This window comes from Amblyomma maculatum, chromosome 1 (genome assembly GCF_055883805.1).
Source record: "Amblyomma maculatum isolate TAMU_Amacu chromosome 1, ASM5588380v1, whole genome shotgun sequence".
Lineage (NCBI taxonomy): Eukaryota > Metazoa > Arthropoda > Arachnida > Ixodida > Ixodidae > Amblyomma > Amblyomma maculatum.
In genome coordinates this window covers 241,120,482-241,142,876 of record NC_139344.1, presented here as the reverse complement: position 1 = coordinate 241,142,876, position 22,395 = coordinate 241,120,482, and the positions used below count along the sequence as shown (strand labels likewise).

Below are 22,395 nucleotides of genomic sequence, written 5' to 3'. Positions count from 1 at the left end.
GGAGGCCGCCACAGCCTCTCCATACGGCGCTTGAACCGAGGAGGCGCGGCGGCGGGCGAGAAGGAGCGTGGCGAAGACAAGGCTCCATTCAGAAGAGGAGTGGCACAAGTGAGAAACTACACAATAAACCGGGACAAGCCAGCGAACGGTGATGGGTCAAGGAGCTCTGGCAATACAAATACTGAGCGCCCCAAAATTTGCCGCCCAGCGACTGAATGTCGGCCGACGAACGAGTGCGGGTCGTCGACCGCTAATATCTCGACGACATCAACGGAATGTATATAATATATATATATGTAGAGTCCAAAACGGTGTTTACAAACACAGGACGCGCTGGCGACCATTTTTTTCCGGAGGAGAGAGAAAGAAGGGGGTGCAGCTTTTTTTTTTTTTTCCCCGCTACATGCAGCATAGTGCTTTTCTGTCATGTGTAAGGTTTTAGTGTCATTAACGCCTCGTAGAATAAACGACCCTTTCTTGCATAGAAAACACCTGCATAATAATAAACACCAGAGTCGAAACACTCCCCGAACGGCTCTAGTTGGTGCAGTGATGATACGACTTGCACCTACCTGCTGTGGCGAAATATTGTTGGGAAAAAATGATGGTTAGTTCGATTGGCGTAACTTGCGATCATGACCATATACTGAATCACTTACCGGCAATACCTATGCAAGAAGACCACATCGATGAGCGCGCGCGCTCATCATGACAGTCACTCTGCTGCGCGTCTTCCCTTACGTCAGCGGATCATGCTGACTGACAGTGCACGACTCAGCAATAGAGTATTAGTACTATGATCCGCCATATTTCACCGCATCTGCCTTAATAAAGGAGCATATTCGCATATCCGTCGCCTGTTGCGTTGTGTGAATGCAGCTAAGCTAGCGGCGCCACGCCAAGAATTGTCATGTTTGTGCGCGCTCAGCTCCTGAAGCACACAGGACTCTTCCGGTGATGCGGTTAGTGCGATGACTGCCACATTTTTGTTTTGCTTTCACGATTAACGAAGTAAGCATCATTTAAGCGACCGCACCTGACCCAGCGTTCGCCTATTCCAGCACAGCCTCTCCACCGTTGACGTAGTGCACACTTATTTTTTTTTTCTCCAATCCGCTGTTCATCGAAGCTGTGTATGCCCGTCTTCACGCGTATTAGCCCCAAAATGAATTAAATCACTTAGTGAATTGCTGCTTGACGAGTCGACGCTTGGATGATTAGGCTGGTTGCGATGTTGAAGGTGTATGCCACCGTCACAACACGTATTCAACGTGCTGCAATAAAAAATTTACCGGCTTCAGAAAGACGTTACGCACTTTCACGCGTCCTTCTTAAAATTAGCCGCGGGCCGGCCGCCTTCATAGATCCACTAGCCTGATGTAAGAAAATTATTTTGAAAACTGCTGCCTGCACCATTTTCACGCGTCCCACTGTGCAGGCAGATCTGGTTGGCATTGCAGATACCGTAGAGTTCTAAAAATATATCGACACTGAAATGGCTTTTTATACTTGCATATGCTGCTTTAGAATGCATTCGGCTTTCGCTAACAAAGGGGCGATCGCACATGCTTTCCGTGAAATCACAAAGATACATTAAAAAAAAAATATTCGTTTGCATACATTTGTAAGGGGCCTCCATCCTCCAGCTGTTACTCTCATCGGGAGTCAGCAGTATAACCGCACCGTGTTTACTCCACATACCAGTGTCAGCCGACAAGTATATGCGGTGCTTCCTCACGGTGCTTATCGAAACGTCGTTTAAAGAATTCCTTTGAGCGCGGTACTTTTGCGAACCAAGAAGGTAAAAAGCGTAGGAGACACCTGCGTGCATTGCTAGCCCCCTCGTAAGCACGGCTTTGCAGTTTACTTGAGGCAACGGACATACTACAGCGAAATAACTGATGAGATTATGCGAGTCTCTCTCTCTCTCTCTCTCTCTCTATTTACGAGTGACGAACAGTTGGTAAGCAGCATTTGTCTCAGACGGTTTTTCACCGGCACCTGCAATTTGTGTCGGTGAGCTTTCAACCAAAGCGAAGTAACGAAGGAAATGTAACGCGAGAACACTGGGCTGAGAAAACAAACGCCAAGGTACATACAGTGTGATGACATCACCAGCGCTGGACATGCGCCTACTTAGAAAGTGCATGCCTGCTCATACTGCCTCAAGGGGGCGGGCGAACTAGGGCCGCAGCGAAAGTTGTCATTGTCATGGGGTCACAGAGATCGCTTCGAAAATTCCTTTTTTTCTTCCTCGACCCGGACGACATTCTTATTCCCTCTTCTCAGACGATCGGCCTCTATCTCACTCCCCCCCCCCCCCCCCCCCCCTTCTCCTTTCCCTTCTCTTCAGAGCCAATATAATGGAGCCAGCGGTGCAGGCTTTATTCTTTCTGGTTCCTCCCTGCCCCTGGGCTCTTCTGTGCCGGTTGACGTGAAAGGGAAAATATTTGCATGACAACGGAGTCGTCCGCATTCCTTCCCCATCTTCAATAGCCTTCTTCCGCGGCGGCCCCCCAGAATAGCATGACTCCCCGAACCACAACTGCTCCGAGGCAACCTAAAGGCCGCTTGCGTAAAGTGACTAGTCCAACAAATGAAAAGGCCGGACAACGGAGTTTGCCGAGGAAAATGGATGCTAAGAGAGGAACTAAGGCCAGAAGGGGAGCCGATAGAGGCGATACAGTCGTGCCATTTAGGTTGTCCCTGCCACCCTCCCCCACAAAAAAAAGCAGCGGTGAAAAATAAAAGTCCCGAGGTCGCGAAACACCGAAGGTTCTTACGCGCGCGCCTATCTTTCTTATCACCTACCAGCAAGCATCCAAGTGATAAAAAAAAAAAATGTAAGCGAGCCGAAGAAGCAGGCGATGGCAGAAGCAAACAGAGAGCAGTGCTCGGGAGCTCGGCGTCTTTGGAGACGCTTCCAAAAGAGTCTCACATAGGACCGCGCGCACGCACGCGGGCAAGGGCGCGCGCGTTATCAAGAACAGCAGCGGCACACAGGGAGACCGACACAGACAGACGGGGCGAAAGAGGAGAGAGGTCGGAGCAGCAAGAGTGCGCCGGCGCAAACAAAAGCAAACAAAGACGACGACGCAATGTAGACCCGGTCACGATTATGCGCTCCCCGAGACTCCCACCTCCCTCCTTTCGGCCTCGCGGGCGCAAATGGTGACGTATAAAATTTGTTTACACTTCTTTCCTGGAGTACATTTTGAAAGCGGGCCGAAAGAGAGAGGGTGGGGAAGAAAAAAAAAAGGAAAAGAAAGCGGAACGTGGAAGGGAGGGAAGACGCGGAAAGCACGCACCCCCACAGCGCGCAGTCGACTCGAGTGCAAACGGCGAAGACGTCTCGAGGCAGACGAGTGCCGGCGATGCCAGGAGACGCAATCGCGGAAACCCTAGTCACAGCCCGAGGAAAGAAACAAAAGGCAAATCGAGCGCAAGCAGAAAACAAAACAGGAGACAAGGAGCGAGGCATCGGGATGCCCCGCCATCTTGAAATGACAGCACTCCCCCCGGCGGGAGAGATGCTCGGCAATATCGAGGAGAACCGGACGGGCCCTTTATGTGCTACGAGCTCGGCGCGCGGCCCTGGCCCCTGGCTTTCTTGCGCTCGGTTTATTTGACGGTGCGCACGCTCGGAAAAAAACCCGATCCCTCAGCGATGGGCTGCGCTCTATCACGCGCCGCTGCAGGGCCGGCTTCGGAACGCCGCATGGAGGTCCATTTCAGAGCGGGGTTCGAGCCTTGACGCGCCCCCGCTCATGGACCGGGGAAAAGAGCAACGCCAGGCCGAACGTTAGCAAGCAGTCAGCCTAGATCGCGAGGCGCATCACACGCAGCCACTTCCTACAAGCAAATATGCTTGTGAATTCTGGTTATCGCTTCGTGGCGCTTCCCCAAGCGTCAGAGACTTAATAGTTCAGCATCGCACCAAGAAGACAGCATACGCAGGACCCAAGGAAAGGCGTCTAGCACAAAATCCTAACTCCGATAATCCAGGCCATAAACAGTGGCCTACATTTGTGTCTTAACACACTGCTCGATATCATTTCACCAGTTCAATAACACGAACAAGAAATGGACGTCCAGCAGAGTTACACTCTGGCTCCAAGAATTCGTTCTCGACTTTCTCAGAATTGCGGAAATCGGCAACGTGTATTAACTGGTAAAACGATCTGATGAGAACGTCGAAGAAACTAGCCCCAAATAACGTCGCGCCAGTGTTTTTGCTAGTGTTACGAGGCAAAAACAGGTTTGGTAAACTACGTGGCCTCAAACATATTTTCCCGACAGGAATAATAATATATCTGTCAGTGAACGTATAAAAGTAAAATGTTGTCATCCATCTTTATTTCCTGGTTCCCCGTTTCACACAGAGCATAACATTTCCCCGGAAACAAAAAAAAAGCACCAATTCAGTTTTGCGCCGTGAGCCGGCTTCGCGTGCTGCATTGTTCTCAGCAGCACCGCGCGTTATAAACTATGAACTGAAATTGCTCCCGCCAGGCATCGCTCCGAGCAGGAGTGGAAAGGACAGAAGGCGCCGGCCCTCATCAACAAAGAAATAGAAAGCTGGAACTTACAAACGGCAAAGGGGAAGCAAGGCAAAAAAGGCGGCGGAGCAGAGTTCCAAGCAAGGACTCCGCGCGATTGTGTACCCACTTGCTGGATCTCCGGCCCACGGCGTCATTTCGGACCCGGCGGTCGATGACTCGCGCAAAGAAAAGAAGCGACGCAATCTTCGCGATACAAATAAAGAGTTGTTCCCTGTCCAGAAAGAAATCGTAAGCAATCATCCTCGCGTCTCTCCGATTCCTTGCAGGGCGCACCATTGCCTGGCGCCGTTCGATTCGCGCGCAATCTTTGCCTTGCCGCTTCTCCTCTTTCTTTTTCGAGGTCCTTTTCAGAGACCAAAGGGTTCCGCCGCGGAGAAACAACCTGCGCTGAGAGCAGCCCGCCGAAAAAAAGGGGGTGAGAGGTGGCTCCTCTTGACACGTCATTACAGAGGGACGAGAAAGGAGAGATCTTCGCCGCATCACCCCCTCTTCACTTTACTGCCTCCACCCCCATCCTGCCAGCGCCACAACCGCGCAACATGTTGCGCAACCACAGCGCGTCCTTGATAGTCTGCCAAGGTCAGCAGAGGTCTCTCCCACCTGTCCGGAATTCAATGGGCCTTCCGCACACATGGTCGCGCGCGGATGCTTGCCGGAAAGAAGGCGGGGATGCAGCGTCCCTCCGCCCCTTAGGAAAAGCACCGGCGTCGCCCCGGGGACGAAACAAACGCGGCCTTCTTCTCCCCCTCCTCGGCGATGAGTCACGGCCGCCGACGATTCGCTTTCTCATGCAGATGGCCGGCCGCTACGGAAGCGAGGCCCGCGACCCGCATGGCAACTGCTCACAGAAACCTGGACGACACTAGACCACCCGCCGCCTCCTTGCGTCATCGGCCGCCCGCAGTTTAAAGAGGAGAGAGGGAGGGGGGCACACGTTTATTTATTTGCAGTCTTAATTTCGACGTCCAATATACCGGTTTAAATGCGAAGCCTACGACTTCACTAGCACAATAGCATTATTAAGTAAAATCTTAACACCGAAGCGGCTCATAATATATCGCATAAAAACAAGAAAATAAGAGAACAAGAAAACAAAGACTAAAAATGGCACAGGAGCAAGAGCGCGTTTCAGAAACTGATGGCCTAACTCCATTTAAATCGCAAGAAAACCCATGAGAAGTCGCGCCGAGGCTGAACAAAAGTGCCATAAAATGGGCAACTATAATCCCGGCCCTTATTTTACATTTACCTCCACAGTTGCGTTAATTTCTTTTTAACCCTTAAACTATCATCGGTGCTTGCGGAATCGCAATCCTGCTCCTACCGATTTCGACCCCCAGATACGACTAGTTTTCGCCAAGGGCGAGACGGAAGGAGGGAATTAGAAGAAAAAAAAAAAAAAAAAAAAAAAAAAAAAGCTATTGTTCATCTCAGCTTTTACGGCGCCCAACTACAGCGCTGCCCACCGGAAATTATATATATGGGATAAAGAATGTACACCAGCATCCTTCGTAGAGAACGAAACAAACCTACAAAAAGAAAGCAGGATGTTCACGACGTTGAACGTGAAGCGAAAAAATCTGCAAAGTGGATTGTTGGGCGTGTTGGTTGGATATTGTTAAAACAGCGCTGGAAACACAGACAGATAGGAAGTGTTTGCCTTCGCAAAGCGTGCTTGTCTTCTTATCTGTCCGTGTTTCTAGCGCTGTTTTAACAATGAAAAAATCTGCACAAAGTAAACCGCTTGCATCAAGACCGAATGGTGGGAGAAAGGAGAACTGTGCACAATAACACCATAGAAGCAACGGTTATGGATTCTCAGATTTTGGGGTATACATGAGCTACAGTTTTCAGATAACGCACTTAATTTGTTTCTTTCTCAAAGTTTTCGCGAATTACTAGGTGGTATGGTTTGGTTTGATTGATTTAACGTCCCAAAAAGACTTAGGCAATGGGGACGCCGTAGTGGAGGGCTCCAGAAATTTCTACGTACTACCGTATAGGTTGATATTGCACAGTGCGCTGGCTCCTTGCTTTTTGCCTTCATCGAAAAGGGGCCGCTGCGATCGCGATTTAATCTCGCGTCGTTGTGTTCAACGGCTGAGCGTTGTAAACACATCCACCGCGACAGGTGCCAATGTACGCGTAGTATTCAATGAATTAACGATTTCAAGAAAAAAAAAAAAAAGAGCAGAACGGTGCGAAAAGAAAGCCTGGCGGCAAAATGAACTGAATCCCAACAGTACATTATAGCGGGCGAATAAGTAAAAAAGTATTCTTTCACTCAGCGCTGTCCGAGTGGCGAAATGATGGTCGGTTGGTTGATGGTTGGTTCACAGGAAGGGAAAGGCGCAGTATCTGTCACACTTGTTACTGTGGACACCTGAAGCGCGCCGTAGGGGAAGGGAAGAAGGTGGGAGTGAAAGTCGAAAGAGAGAAAGAGGAGCCGTAGTGGAGGGCTACGGAGTAATTTCGACCACCTGGGGATATGCTAGACGATTCGTCTTAAACAGCTGATATACTGTATTTTCTTTAAGCCTCAGAATGTGTGTTTGAACTGGCCAATCGATGCTCAACTTTGAACAAGGTTCATTGCAATTTCCTTTATTTCGCTCCCATCAAGCAATAGCGAGAGCGGAATCCGAGAGATTTCACTGGGGAGGTGGATGAAAAAAAATGTTACCCGTTTCGCTTAATGACAGTCTCGCACTGCTAACACAGCGCAGACGGCAGAAGGCAAAGAACTTTCGTAGCAATCCATCTTTTTCCACGCCAGTCCCCTTCGTTTACGTGTTAGAAAAAGTGATGATGTGAAACGTCACACTACGCTACATTGCAAACGCCCAGCTCGAAGCAGTGTCACCAGCTGAATTACCAATGCACAAGACTTGACAAAAGACAGGAAGGAGAACGCCAGCGCTTGAAAAATAACAGGTTAGAAAAAAATTCCAGAAAACTATGGTATTTACGTGTATTAAGTTCGCATCGTACTTAAGGATGCGCTTATAAATTCTATCAGGCGTTGTCAGGTGCACCTCATATCACTGCTTACTCCTTTGCGAGCCTCATAAATGTATAACGACACGAGGCTAACTTCGCCGACTAGTTCAGAAGTTATCTTCGAGAATCTCACGTATTCATTACACGCACTGTAATCGCATTCAAGATGCCGATATAAGTGCGATATACGGTTGGTTGGCGTTACACGGAAGCTATTGACTAAATGCTTAAATGATCCGCCATGGCAGCTACCGCCGGAGGGCATCGACTGAACCGCCGAAACATGCCCGCTGAAGATCGAAGTAGCCCACCGTGCAGCCAAATTGGCGGCCAATGGTGCACCCATGCGGCATTTACGTAGAAGGATCTTCCAGGGCCGCGAGGGAGCAGGTGCCGGCAACAAGCTTTGTGTTCGAGCGGCTCTTGGCGCGCAGTCTGTCTGAGGAGCATGCGGCGCGATATTTGCGCTACGCGCCCGAAGACTTCATTAGCAGCCCGTTCATTAGTAGTCGTGAACTGGCTCCCGTTTTAAAAGCTGTCTTATCCACAGTAAATCCCGTGTTTGCATAATGGTATTACGCTGAGCGGGAGCTACGAGCGCGCTAGCCACAGAAAAAAAAAAAAAAGAACAAAAAAAGAGTAAATCATGCACAACCAGTCCCAGACTCGCTCCACGTCCCCTTTCGTTCACTACGCAGTCGAAATCAGAGTGCGATTACTGCTTCGAAAGTAGCACTTGTCCTTAGGCGCGGCGAACAAAAAGTATAATAAAATTACTACCGCGTACAATAGCGTCGGCTGCTGCGGTCGCGAAGACGACAGCCCGCGAGCCGAAAGCCCAATCTGCATCAGAAAAGGCGAATCAAGCGGGCGAGGTTGTGCGCGGAACCCGCCTTGCGGTTGTGAGATAACTCGGCGCAAATGAAGTAGCTCCACGGGAAGCGAAAGGAAACCGACAGAAAATAACTCTCAAGTCGGCGTAGGCATTCCCGTTTCTGCGCACAGCCCACCACGATGAACCTTCTTGGAGAGCGTTCCCCCCAGACATCGGACAATCAGGCGCGCACCGAACACTGCGCTTAATCGACAGCGTGCTAGGGGGGACAACCAGCGTGTACATACAACGAGCATCAGGGGCGGTCGGACCAGACGCGCCGCCGCTGCTTTCTTTGCTTTTTGGTCGGCTCTGTCGGCCGCTGCTCCCACCGTCGGGAAGACGTAAAAAGCGCGAGCAGGCCTCCTTGTGCCGGGAGTGGAGGGGGGAATCCATAAATAAAGACGCGCGCAAGTTCACGGTCGAGACACGCGCGCGACACACGGGGCCAACCCGAGCTGGCAGGGCAGCTATTAATAGAGGTCGCTGCCACGAGGCGGCCATGTTGGACGCGGGCACGCGCCCGGGTTTCGCCGGGGGGGAGGGAGGGGGTAGGGGGGCTGTTGCGCTGATTGAGCCAGAAAGGGGGCCACGATCAAAGCCAGGCCACGATCAAAGCCATCTCGAAGCCAATCAGCTGCTGCTACTGCCGCCGACGGAAGCAGGCCCTGCGCTCCCCTTTGTCTCGCAGGTCAATTGGAGGAATATTCTCTCCTCTCGGGACTAACGGAAACAGAGTGAGATAGAGACGGCTCCCGATTAATGCCTTCCCTCGAACTTGGCAGACAGACGGATGGATGCGATAAGGGCCGCAGGATTGGGCCTTTCAAAAGCGGCCCCGCCACCGAGGCACGCCGCGGGTAGACGCTGTGGCGCGCACAAGAGTCCAATTGGCTGGCCCGCGCACACGGTCCCAGGGCAGCGTGACGCGCCGTATAAACACCGTATACTCGTTCGGAGCACTATGTCAATGGCCACCCAGGCACGAGTTGGTAGTCTAAAGGACGCGAATACGATACAAAAAGAAAACGCATCCCCGCCGCACACTATATAAGAATCCGCACGATCGCGCATTGTGCCACGTCATCCCCGAGAGGGTAACCCGACATGCGAGTAACCTCGAGGGGCAGCGAGAACCAAGTTAATTTGCCGAGCGACTTCATTCCAACGCCAACTACTTCGCAACGAACGCTGACACCGTCTTTGTTTCAGGGTTCGCTCTTTGTGTAGCTTTGTGCCGGGGGGGGGTATGGGGCGGCAGCGAATAAGCACAGCAAGACTATGGGTCGCCAGCGGATATTTGGACATCTGTGCTCCTTTAGCCTCAGCACCGACGTTAACACGAAGGCGGAAGAAAGCTCTGCATACCAAACATATATGTATATTTCATGAAGGAGAGAATGCTGCCTGGCTTGTTGTTGCATGGTGTGTGTGTGTGTGTGCGTGGGGGGGGGGGGGGGGGGTTGCAGAAGAAAGGACTCATAAGACGCTCACGAGCGCCGGTCTCATGTGTCATTTTTTTCGTACCCTTGCCTCGTTTTTGCGCCCTACTTCTTGGCAACATAATTAAGCGCGTGCGTATTCGAACTCCAACGCAGCGTTGCACAGTATAAGCATTAGACATGGGCCGCTCGCGCAGAGCAGTGCCTTGCACAGATGGCAACGCAGTTCCTAAAAAGAGAACGCTCAGGCTGAAGTTGGTATACCTACACGCCTGATAGGCGCGGACACGTTGCCCGAAAACCATCAGCTGCTGTGTGGTCTGCTGCGCACTCCTCGAACGCTCCAAGGCTGAGCTCGGCCGTACCCGGAAGCGGCCGCTGATGCTGAGCTATGAAATCGAGCTGGATGGCCGCAACCGATGGCGCGAGACGCTCCCAGGTGGTTTGCGAAGCGCCCAAACACGCGCGCCCACCGAGCGTGCATGAACGAGCAGGCCCGAACGAGAAGCACGGCTGTTATATATAGATACGTCTTTATTTTTTTCGAGGCTGGAAAACGCCAAAATCGCTGCAGTCGCGGTCACTATATATGAGCTCTCGATCTGCTACGTTCGGTCGCCGAAAAAAAAAAAAAAAAAAAAGCCTGCTCTTGCGCAAGCGCGTTTCTTCGCAAACAGTGTCGGCGATACGATTATACGAGCGGCCTTGTACTTGGTGTCCAGGGGAAAGCAAGGCGCATCGGGCGGATCGTCACGTACAGTCGAGCGCGATTTTAAGGTTATCGCACGAGCGTCGACCAGCCTAGCACTCCAGGCACCTGGCGGCCAGGTTTGTAACAGGAAAAATCATGATTTCGCAATCTTCTCTCCCTCGTTTGCTGTTCCAAACAACAATATTCACCCCCGCGACAAATTCACCGGCCTTGCTCTCTACTCTAAGCTTTCCATTTATTGCGATAAAGTGTCCAATTTCAGATAACACTAAACAATACGTCGTGCGCACTACGATCACTGTCTGTTGGCAGAACTAAAAAAAAAAAAAAGGAAGAAACTGATAGCCCAACAGGGAGTGACAGCTGCTGAAGGAACAGCAAAAAGAGTGAGGGAAGCTGGCCTGATACCTCCCTCGCCTCGGCAGAGAATTCTGGGCCATGGCTCTGTTCATGTTCCCAGTCGACGCTCGCGCGATAACCTTCAAAACGCGCTCGACTGTACGCCGACATCGCAGCGCGCACTCACAAACCGCCACGACGCTCCACACGACCCCGCTGACGAAACCGCACTGCTGACTGCCCGCTTCACTCGGAACTGCGACAAAGCTGCCCGTTCCGCCTCTGCGGATTTGGTAAAGCCCAGCCACGTGCAAGCGGTGTCGCGGCGTCTTTTGACTTCTCCCTGGGGCGATCGTAATCCCACACATTTGGGCGGCTTAGAATGCCGCCACGCAAAGAAATCAATGCGAACAGACACGTACACGTTTCGAAATGTAATCACTGTCTTTATTTGAGGTGACACTGTAAAGTAAAATAAGCTCATGGCGGCAATGAACTGTGTGTAGTTTAATTTCGAGAGCAGTCGAAGTCGTTCGCTCCTGATCCCTCACCGCTAGGAGCTAGCTCCTCTTGTTTCAAAGCTTCGTGCCCAGCAAGAAGCCAGTTGCAGCAACTCGTACATGCGTCAACCCAAGACGCAAATGACGTAGTGCTCACGACCTGAATACTTTATAGACTGCATCGATATTATAAATGAGAACACCCGCTGCGTCGCGAGAAGCTTTTTCGGTGAAGAAAAAAAAAAAAAAAAAGAATCATACGAGCAGAGCCATTTCCAAAAGCAAAGCGCCGTCTCCGTTTTAGGTTTATACGTTTGCACTCGTATGCCTTCGCGGACGACGAAAAAAAGTAAACCACCGAAAGAAAGGCGTGAGAAGATGTGCAACCTTGCAATACTGCATAGCGACCAAAGGGGAAAATCGACTAAGCAAATCTAGCAAGCAGGCCGAAAACGCAAAGGTCGACAAGACTGACGATTCCAGCGGCTCATTGTCTGAATTCCTAAATGTCACATGCAGCGCGTAAACACAGCGCTTAGCGACGCGGCTTGACTCACTGCGAGCGTGCATGAAGAGATAACTACAAGAACGAAATGCGCCAGGATATACAATAAACCACTGCGTTCAGAGGATCGCTACTACGTATCATTCTGCCCATATCACCCGGACGTATCACTCCGCATAGTTCGTACATTTTTATTTCAGCTACGGCTTAATCAATGATGATGTGGTCACTGCAAATATAATACACCGAAAAGGCGGGGTGCCGAAAATGCCAGAAGGAGGTGACAAAAAGAAAAAAAAAAAAGACGGAAGCACAATCCCATATTGCGTAAGTCATTAACTGTGAGCCTTGAGCAGTTCCACCCGTGGCTGGACTGTTCACCCTGGTCTTATTTTACCTCAACTACTTTTAACTGGCATCATTTCGCTCCTTCGCAGCCCTCGAGAGAAGTCGGCGCCGATTATGCCGCCTATAGGACACTTTACTGCGCCGCCCGAAGATGATGCGTCCGAATGAGGCCATTAGGCAGTCATTTTCGCTCCCCTTCGCCGACTTCAATATTGCTCTTTTTCTCCCCCGCTTACTGCTGCTCGCCCCATCGCCAATAAGTGCGCGCTCTTTCGCGGAGGCCCTGCGTCTTTCAGACTTTCGATCATCTTAAATGCGCTCTATTATCGCTGCGAGGGACAGAATCCATGCCCTGGAAGGAAACTAGGCGACGGAAAAGAAAGCGAAGAAAACAAGAGCACCCGAACGGCTGCCGCCGGATCCATTGCGGCCGAAACGTCTACGAGCCAGGGCCCGAACGAACACTGAGTTTTTTCTTAACGGTGGTATATTAAAAAGAGAGAGAGAGAAGCGCGCCGATCAGGGACAATTCAAAGTGCGGTCCGAATGAGAGGAGAAGGGGAAAGAAAAATCGAAGGTATGCAGCAACGACAAAAAAGAAAGAGCGAAATGATTGCTCGAGCAGCACATTTTCGAGCGCGGCAAGCGGTTTGAGCCGAAGCAAGAACGCTTGCTTCTATACTTTCTACATCAACGTCACGCTATATACACGAGCTAGGGCGCTCAGAGCGAGAGAGGGCTGCATCCACGCTAGCAGTCGTTTGATGCGGCCTACTGGGACCGAAGCGAAAATGTCCGTTCAAGCAAAAGCAGAGCACGACTCCCCTCCCGAAGTGCGGTGTTGCTCAGGGTCATGGGGCGCGACGAAAGTCTCCGGAACACTGCGTTAATCAGCGGGGTCAGAGTGCAATTGGCTTAGATATGGGCCCGCTAGGCAGAATGATGACGCATAGCTGGCATCCGCCGCATCGCCAATTAAAGCCACGGTGCTCTTCGTCACTCGCGCCCGAGCACGGGACGCGCATTTCACCAATTTACATTCTCCCCGTGCAAGGGGTGGGGACGACAAGGAAATACAAGCTACAAATTGTCCAGTATTCAAGTGTCTCTCAAGGCGCAGTCTGGAATCACCCCTACCACAAAACGACTTCAGCATCAAAAATCATCGCAGGGGCTTTAGAACTATATAGACAAGTGAATGGGATGAACACGCGAGCGGAACGCTTTTGGACTGGAACTTTTGATATTTTATTTCGTACACTCATTATGAGTTCTATACAACTATTCCCCTCCCTCTCTCTCTCTCTTTGCGCTCCTCTTAAGCATAAATACAGTTAGTGCTACGCTATGTTTAATCCCGAAACGCTGAATAAGCGCTGACTAGTCGCATTGCTATCAGTAGAGCGGTGGTAATTCCACGTACACATCGCGAGAAATGTAGGGTGCCAGAGGCACAGCAGCGGATGCCTCAGTAAAACTGCCCGAGCCCCGGGAGGCATCCAGGCAGGTTTAGTAAAACATCCACTCTGGCCTGCCGGGAGTGCGCTTTCGAGCTCACCGCGGAAGCAGGCTGCAACCAGAGGAAGACACTCGTCTTTCGCCATGCAGGAGCCAGTTCGTAATGCTTACCTGCGAAGGAAAAGAAAGAGAGTAAAGCGCGGTGTCAGAACTTGGAGCACCATAGGTTTACGCGTGAGTGAAAGTCGCGGTTCAAATAACTGCATTTCGGAGGCATCACGCTGATAGCAAAGAAAATGATATGAAGGCTTCACATGCATGTTAGCGCGTTCTCTCATTCAAATAAAAACCTCACTTTGAAACTCCTCCCAACTTTTTAATATAATGCGGTCTCGTTAAGTAGCACAAACCAGCGAAGAATAAGTGCTCGGCCATGTCAGCCGCTGCACACACAGGGCCGCGGTGGCCGCTTTTCGATGGAGGCGAAAAAACAAGAAGCCCGAGTGCTGTGCGATGTCAGTGCACGCTAGAGAACCCCAGGTGGTCTAAATTTTCGCAGCCCTCCACTACGGCGTCTCTAATAGCCAGAGTCGCTTTGGGACGTTAAACCCCACACAACCAAACCAAATTGCCTGCCTTGTGATTTTTCGCTCACGACGACGCCGCCGGAATTTAGGTTAGCAAGGCCTTCAAGGCTACCTCGTTAAAACGCAACAATTCAAGACAGGATTTTAAGGAAATTTCCGTTGTTTAATTAGGCGGCCTCCAAAGCGCAGTGGCACTGGTTCACTACGGCTAAGAATGGCTGCATCAATAATAATAATAATAATAATAATAATAATAATAATAATAATAATAATAATAATAATAATAATAATAATAATAATAATAATAATAATAATAATCTTTATTTAGTATATTGAAAACAGGATACAGAAACGGAGGCGCCGAAGCCACAAGTGGGCTTGTGCGGCGACAACCGGCAGCCGCGGCAATGTACGCGCTACATCCGTACTCCATCAGAGGCAAAAAAAAAAAAAGTAAATAAATAAATAAAGAAAAAAGAAACAAGGAAAAAAAAGAAACATTTGGCACAGCATATTATCAAAACTGCACTGATAACATCACTACATAGTAAAGGTTCTCTAACGCTTGAACAGCAACTCTCAGTGTTTTGCGGGTGGTCAAAGAAAATACATCGTCCGATAGTTAATTAAAGATAGCTGGAACATAATAGCGTCTTGTTGCTTTAGCGTAGTGGGTGCGCACTCTCGGTTTAAGATAACGAGGAACATGTCTCAACGGTACCGGTTTCGTGTTTATGTGCCTGTATGCACTGCTCCAAAAATATTTCAGTACTACAATTTGTCCTACTACAGTACTAGCAATAACAAATGCTACTCTATAGTGAGCGGTTGCTTCGATGCAAGCTGTTCTTATCCGCTGAAGTTGCATGCGCGTCGTCAGCAGACAGGCACATACTCATACATCAACGCATGAAACGTAGACACAGCGGCTTTTTAAGGTTTCCCGAGAATCGTGTGGGGCTGCAAAAAGCCCACAAGCCGGTTCAGTCATGAACGCCGACTCCCCTCGCCGAGAGCGTTCAACTCGCGCTCTCGCCCCGCAAAACTTGCGCCATGACCGGTAGCCTGCTGTTGATGAATTTATGACAGGTGCCAGAGTGCATAGCGTATGCATAATGCAGCGCAGGTGTGTCTCGGCCCCCTGATTCCGGTCACCTCGAAATAGAAATGGCGTCGCGGATGGTGCGCGCGTTCTCATGCTTCCGGCGCCGGCAGCACGCCCTTTCGCCAACCAACCCGCCCACGTTTCGATAACAGACTCGCGCGGTGGTCACCCGCATCCATCGCCTGACCCCGCTCTTTCCTTATGCAGCAAGATACCTCCACCGAACATGAAAAAAAAAAAAAGGGGGGGGGGGGGGAATTTGCAAGCTTTGCAAAGAGAATGGGCTAAGAGAAGCGTCTGAAAGAGCTCGACCTAACTCGAAACTTCATTTATGGACTACCTAGACTTGAGACTACCCCGTAAGACTTACTAATGGCGAAAGCGGTCACGTGACGAAGCGGCTTCGCATTCGACACTCCCTTCTAGGCTGTGTTTACGCTTAGCCAGCTTCCACTTGTAAAGTGCATTAATGCAAACAATGACTAGTTTGAATTAGGCATGTCCTAGTCAGTGTTTACAAGGACCCGGGAGAAAAAGCACGCCAGCAATACGCTCGCCGCCGGTACAATTGTCCAGGCAGAACGTCCGTCTTACCGCCGCTTGTAACGAGATTGATATGCTCCTGGCTCGAGCCGGCCGCAGTCAGCTAGCTGTACGCGGGCCGCTCGAAGTAAGTCGCCGCGCGCATGATGCCACGAGCGTTGGTCGTTAGCGCGCGACCTGCGATGCGTTGGGCTGCGCTCGCTCGAGTAACGGATGATGAGGCGTCGCGGGAGAACAAAGCGAACAGGCTCGCAGATTGTGTCGGAGGAGGGGATGAGGAGGCGCGACAAGCATCGCAGGCGACAACCAAGACCGCTCTCCGGGTCGAAACCTCCAGCAGCGTCTTAATTATGCGCGCGCGCTCTCTCCGACGGAAGCACCGCAGCGAGCGGGCCAGCAGCAGCAGTGCGGCGGCGGCCCGATGTGCAAGAAGAGCTGCTGGTGCATCGATTGTTTGCAGCGGGAAACGCGAGTGTGCACGAGCGGTGCGTCGATCCCTCGTTACGCGAGACGCCTCCCTCGCCCGAAAAAGCCAGCCTTTTTTCCCCGCTCGAGGAACAAAAATGGCGTCCGCTAATGGCTTTAGCGAGCGCCAGTTCACGGACCAAGCCGATGCGGCGGCCATGGCAGAGCCTCGGTCGCGCTACCGAGCGACGCTGCACGCACCGAAGAAAGCTTCGGGCTCCGGCGATACGCGCTCTGCTGCTGGAGTAGGTGATAAAGAAACGCGCCAGAGAGGAAGAGAGGGGAAGATGCCCGCTCTTCCACTGACTTGCTTCTTCTGCGTTACGAGACATGTTCGGCTCCGGGTTTTCTTATAAGGCCCCCCCCCCCCCCCCCCCCCTCCTTTTTCTTTCTTTATCGCGCCTGAAAATTGAGGATGCATAACCAGATTTCGCGGGCCCTCCAGAGCCGGCGCCTTTCGCGGCGGCTGCTTCGAAACGCGCGCCGCGAGGAACGAGCCCGCTGTAGCTGAGCAGAAGGCGAAAGCAAACACGCAAGTAGAAGCGGAGCGAACGCTGCGAGAGGTCGCATATGTTCGCCACCTTCCCGCCGCTCTCCTCCGAACAGAGCGCGCGGGAGAGAAAAAGGAAATAATAAAGCAGTGCTCGGAAGGCGACATCGGGAAATGTGCAGCGACGCGTCCGATGGGGAAAGCAAACGAGAAATCTCGCCGAAGCGGCGTCCGCCCAGAAACAGAGATAAAGGTAATTACCTCGCGGAAATAGAAAAGAAAAAACAAAGAATGTAGGCGAAAGGGTGAATGGAAGCGAAGTTCGAGTCTCCCTCCTCCTCCGCCGTCGGCATGCGGGGCTCCGATATCCACTAAATCGGAGCGTTTATTGGCCACGACCTACGCACGCCGCATGTAGAGAGTCATTAGGGAATGCCCCGCGAATGTGGTCTGACATATATATATATATATAACCAAAAATGGCACCACCTCGCCCAGCGCAGTAGTTCGTGCCGGAACGAGCATTGTTGTCTCTTTTGGCGACAGCAGCGCGCTACCTGAGAGTTATTCAGGTGCTTCATAAAACTTGCAGTTCTAACTTCCACCTCCAGTACCGATAAATAAGTTTGAGAAGGTTGCCCCTTTTTCTACCTTCATGAAGTTGGGTCACCAACCCCCTGCGACGTCTTCGCATAGCTATTGTGATGGTTATTATGGTTATTTAGCTGGTCCATTTTCGCAGCGCTTCAAAGGCCCCTTCAAGCGATATAGGCAATAGATCCAGTCAGCATCATCATCATCATCAGCCTGACTACGCCTATTGCAAGGCAAAGGCCTCTCCCATATCCATACAGCTATAGGGCCCTGTGTCAGCCGCTTCCATCTAATCTTCCTAATCTCGTCTGCTCTCCTAACCCCTTTCGCCCTACGATTGCCACCCTTTGGAGTCCAACCAGTTAATCTTCGGGACAGTGTACGCGTGACTTCGCACTGCGTACACTGTCCATGCTCACTTCTTCTTCCTGGCTTCGAATAGTAAGTACATAAGCAACTCGCTTTTGTTCCCTCCGCACGCCTCCTGTCTCTGAATATTAGCGCTGTCATTTTTCTTGCCACATCTCCCGGCGTTGTCCTCTAATGTATGCACCGATACATTGCATTTTCATTCCCCTCCAAAGCGCCTTTCCACTAGACAGGCACACACCGGCAAGCACATAACGTGCCCTGTGAACTCAAATGTAAAGATCGAACTTCTGAAGACTGTACCGCAACGTAGTTAGAGCCTATCTCACAGCGAGAGACGTTACTGGAACCCACGACCACTCACGATCACTCCTAACCGGCCTTAGCTGCACGACCACTCCTAAGTGGTCCTGCAGCTAAGCCGTAAAAATCCTCAAGTCGAGATTAGCCAAGACAGAGAGGAAGCGAAATTAAAGGGGAGGAGACGGAAAAGGATAAAAAAAAAATACGGGGGGAGGAGGTTAGGGACACGAGAGCTCTCGTCGAATGTTTTAACGCCTGGTGTAGTCACTTCTCTGTGCCCCCCCCCCTCCCTCCATCTCTCTCTCTCTCTCTCTCTCTCACACACACACACACACACACACACACACACACACACACACACACACACACACACACACACACACACACACACACACACACACACACACACACACACACACACACACACACACACACACACACACACACACACCGCCGCGCTAAATACAGGCTTTTTTGCCCCCCACTTTCGAGCGCATGCCAGGAGACACAATTTCCGTTTTGGTAGCCCTATATACATATTTTCTGGAAGTTCGGTTTGGTTTATGGGGTTTAGCGTCCCGAAGCGACTCAGGCTATGAGAGACACCGTAGTGGACAGCAATTAAGACCATCTGGGGTTCTTTAACGTGACTACGCACAGCACACGGGTTTCCGCCTTTCGCCTCCATCGAAACGCGGCCGCCGCGGCTGAAATTCGTTCCCCCGCCGTTGAGTACAGCAGTCGGCCTCCCTAACAACTGCACCGCCGCGGCGAGGTGTTCCTTTTTTTTTTTTTTCCGAAGAGTGAAAAACTGAAAAGCATGAGCACGCGAACATGTCTGTGTCCAAACATACAGGATGGTTAAAAAAAAAACTAACATTTACAAATTTCTACAGATAGGTCTCTGCTTATGGGGTTTACAGTAAGGCGCACATCATGCACGTGAAGGTGCACGATGATTAATTATATGGCTAATTAAATAAAATTTACTAGTGAACTTTTCTATTCTTGATTTTGAGGGGTAATATCACAGTACGAAATAAAAGTCTTCGACATCAAACCCGAGCCCAATTTTAACATTTTCTTTATTGGCAGTGTGGTGCTTGAATTAATCGAAGTCAAAAATAAGCATTTGCACAGAGTTGGCATTACGGCATTGCACAATCATAAAACAGCGTTTTCACGCAGCGAATACAGGTACCGTTTTCGTATTTGATTATTTTGTGGTTAAAATTGGTTTGCCAACATTTTAACGCGTAACGACGTCGTTATATATTTATGCAATGCGGGAAGGCCAGCTCAACGAGCTTTCACATGCGATATTTCGAACGACACCACCTGTTAAGAAATTTCAAAAACGGGGTTCATTTTTGATGTTGACCGCCTCCGATTTCGCAGTGTAACGCTGCCTCTTCACATCAAATGCAAAAAAGTTGGTTAGGTGACATCAGTTATTTAATCGCCTAATCACGTACATGGTGTCCACTTTACTGTAAAATCTACCTGCGCACACCGCACAGGTGCATCTCCCGTAGTTTTTAAATTGCAAGTTTGTAAACGGTTCAAAAAAAAAAAAAGTGATCCAGTATATAATCTGTACAAAAGAATGCGGCATGGAATGGGGAAGTTAGATCGGGTTATTTAAATCTCGAACGACAGATATGGCCTGTAGGGCTTGGAAGGCTTAGGGGAAATTTTTGCATCACTGAAGCAGTTCGACCATGTCGCCATAAAAACAAGCATGTAAATTCCTTCTGCGCGAGAAGTTCTCTTTCTTCGAAGTTTCTCTTATGTAGCAGCTTTAAAGGACGATAAATATAGCACCTGTGACATTGCAGAAACCAGTAAACAACAAAGAGAAATGCAATCGAGAAACACTCGTGGTCCCGGTGGTCGAAGATTATTCCTGTCTTTTCCCTCCTCCTCTACCCACCACTTCCACACGCTCAGAAACACACACACGTTCTCAGAAGCGACGAAGCGAGGCTGCACCGTGTGAGACAAACACCTGCGGCCCTCCTCTGACGAGCGTTGCCTCCCCGATTTTCTCTCAGCCAGAGAATCGTGCGCGCGCAATGCCTCTGCTCTCGTCCTCAAGACATCCGAAAAGCGACGTCGCGCAATTCGGCGTGAAATTCAGGCAAACCGCAATGCGCCCTCCGCGAAGCGACGAGAGCGGCGTAGAAATAGAGGCTTAGGAAGGAAATGGGGGACAGGGGATTGAAGCTGTGGCTTCAGTCGCGTTGCGTAACCGTTCCGCCTCGCGCGCGACGCGCGCCAGCGGCCGCAAGGTCCCATTCAGAGTGCAAGGTGGACACACTCGGCGCGCTTTCCTCGGACGCGCTGTAAGTACAAGGACGCTTTGCAGCGCAAGACCATACCCCCTCCTGGGACCCCTCCCTGCCCCTTTTTCTCCCACCCACGCTTTCCGCTCTGTCCCTGCTTCTCCAAAGGCAAAACGAATGGTAAGCTCACGCTTTGTCCGCCGCCGGGAACAATGCTCGGCGGCGCAGTACCCCTCTCGTTCTTTCGCCTCGGCGAGGACGCGCGCGCAGCCAAGGAGAAAGCCCGCCAGGAGACAATGCGCAGGAATGAAGTGGGATCACGGACCCCGAATTCATTTGCAAGCGAACAGCCGGGCTGCGGCGGCGAGACGAGGGGTGAAAGAAAAGGCAACACATTACTGCGACGACGTAACTTCATTTCCTATCCATTACGGCACCAAAGGAAGACGACATGTCGGGGCCGCTCACGCCAAAAGCGCCTAGTGGCCGCGTTGCGCACTTGGGACCACCCTTCTTCCCCACGAAGTGCGCGCTTTATTCCCGCCCGCCAGCAATCCATCCTCGGTGACGACCTCCGAGGAGGATCGGAGTGAGTCACGTACACTCTACCGAACACTGCACTGTAACGTTCCGGCGTCGCCAACGTGGCGCAGTGGTCAACAATGGCTGCGGGATGCAAGTCCAGCTTTTCATCGAAACTGCCGCAGCAGCAGTAACGTTATCAGAGGAGAGGTAATGGCGCGCAGCGGCCATCAGTACGCCGCTTCCTAACTTGCACTTCAGTCGTAATCGACGAATGGTCAAGAAAAACGTCCCGCGTGTAACAAAACAATGGGAGCCTTCTGTACGCCAAAAGAACGGGTTTGCAAAACGCAGCCGCCGCCATTCGGTGATTTCGCCCCAGTGCAAAACAGGCCAACCACCACAATCAAGAACCCTCATTCAATCTGCCCGGAAACCGTTGTCCTAAAGTACCGGACAATCATTCTGCGCGCGTTACGCGTCGCTATTACGTATATACGCGCCCGCTCGGGTTCCCAACTCCGGCACTATAACATCGCGCAACGCCGAGACGAAGCTTGAAGGCGCAATTACCGCGGAAAACAAAGCAAGAGACAATTGTTCAAGGCAGAACAATGCTTCAGAGAATGCTCGCTTCGTGCAAAAGGAAGGCCGTGAATAACCGCAGCCAGCCCTCCTTGGCGGCTCTCTAATGGGGTACCGTATGACGCCAGGCGGCAAAGCGGAAAGCGCAGGAGCGCAGCAGTCACTAGCGCCAGCTCCGTGTGGAAAAGTGCAGCGGCGGCACGCGAGCTTCACCCCAAAAAGGCGCTGCGGTGCCCGCTAGCAACTCTATCACGGGTCTACTGCATTTTTAAAGGCGCGCGGTCGAGAAGAGTGCGCATTCGGCGGGGCAGCGTTGCGAAAGACAAATGGCGCTGGCGGCCTCTTCCGAAGAGGCGGCCTGAGGGCCGCTTATTTCGCGACGGCCCAGCTGCGGGCTTGTACAACCGCGGCGACTCCGACCCAGCCGTGCGTGAATTCAAGCACGACCGCACGTAGCGATCTCCGTCGACTCGATCCCCCCAACCTACAGGCTCTTTTCGGGAGGTTCGAAGGCGCGCGAGGGCCAGTCTGCGTCGGCACAGCATCTACACCTCCCGCGGACGCGAGCGTCCACTATCTCCAAAATGGCAAATGCACGGCCGAAACGGACTTGGACCACACTCGCGGTTGAAACTGATAAACCTGTGTGCCGTCATTGCAAACTGCTAGCCGCCTTTGACATAAGCGGATGGTTACGCCTCGGGCACCAGGAGAAGCCAAACTTATAAGCGAAAAAGTAGTCACTCGTACATGACGTCATTCAAAGATGTTCAAGCGTCTATGAAAACCGAGCCGAAATCACTCACG

General features: G+C 51.3%; 1 protein-coding gene across 3 annotated transcripts in view; it reads right to left on the bottom strand.

Annotated features, from left to right (window-relative positions):
* LOC146206052 (Krueppel-like factor 6) overlaps positions 1–22,395 on the bottom strand; it is a 363,425-nt gene that overhangs the window by 176,006 nt on the left and 165,024 nt on the right. The window contains exon 2 of one of the 3 annotated variants that reach the window (XM_084590709.1): positions 13,841–13,911. The exons of the other annotated variants lie outside the window; for them this stretch is intronic. The gene's annotated coding sequence lies outside the window, so the exon portion shown is untranslated. The remainder of the gene's footprint in view (positions 1–13,840; positions 13,912–22,395) is intronic. 3 annotated transcript variants of the gene reach the window in all.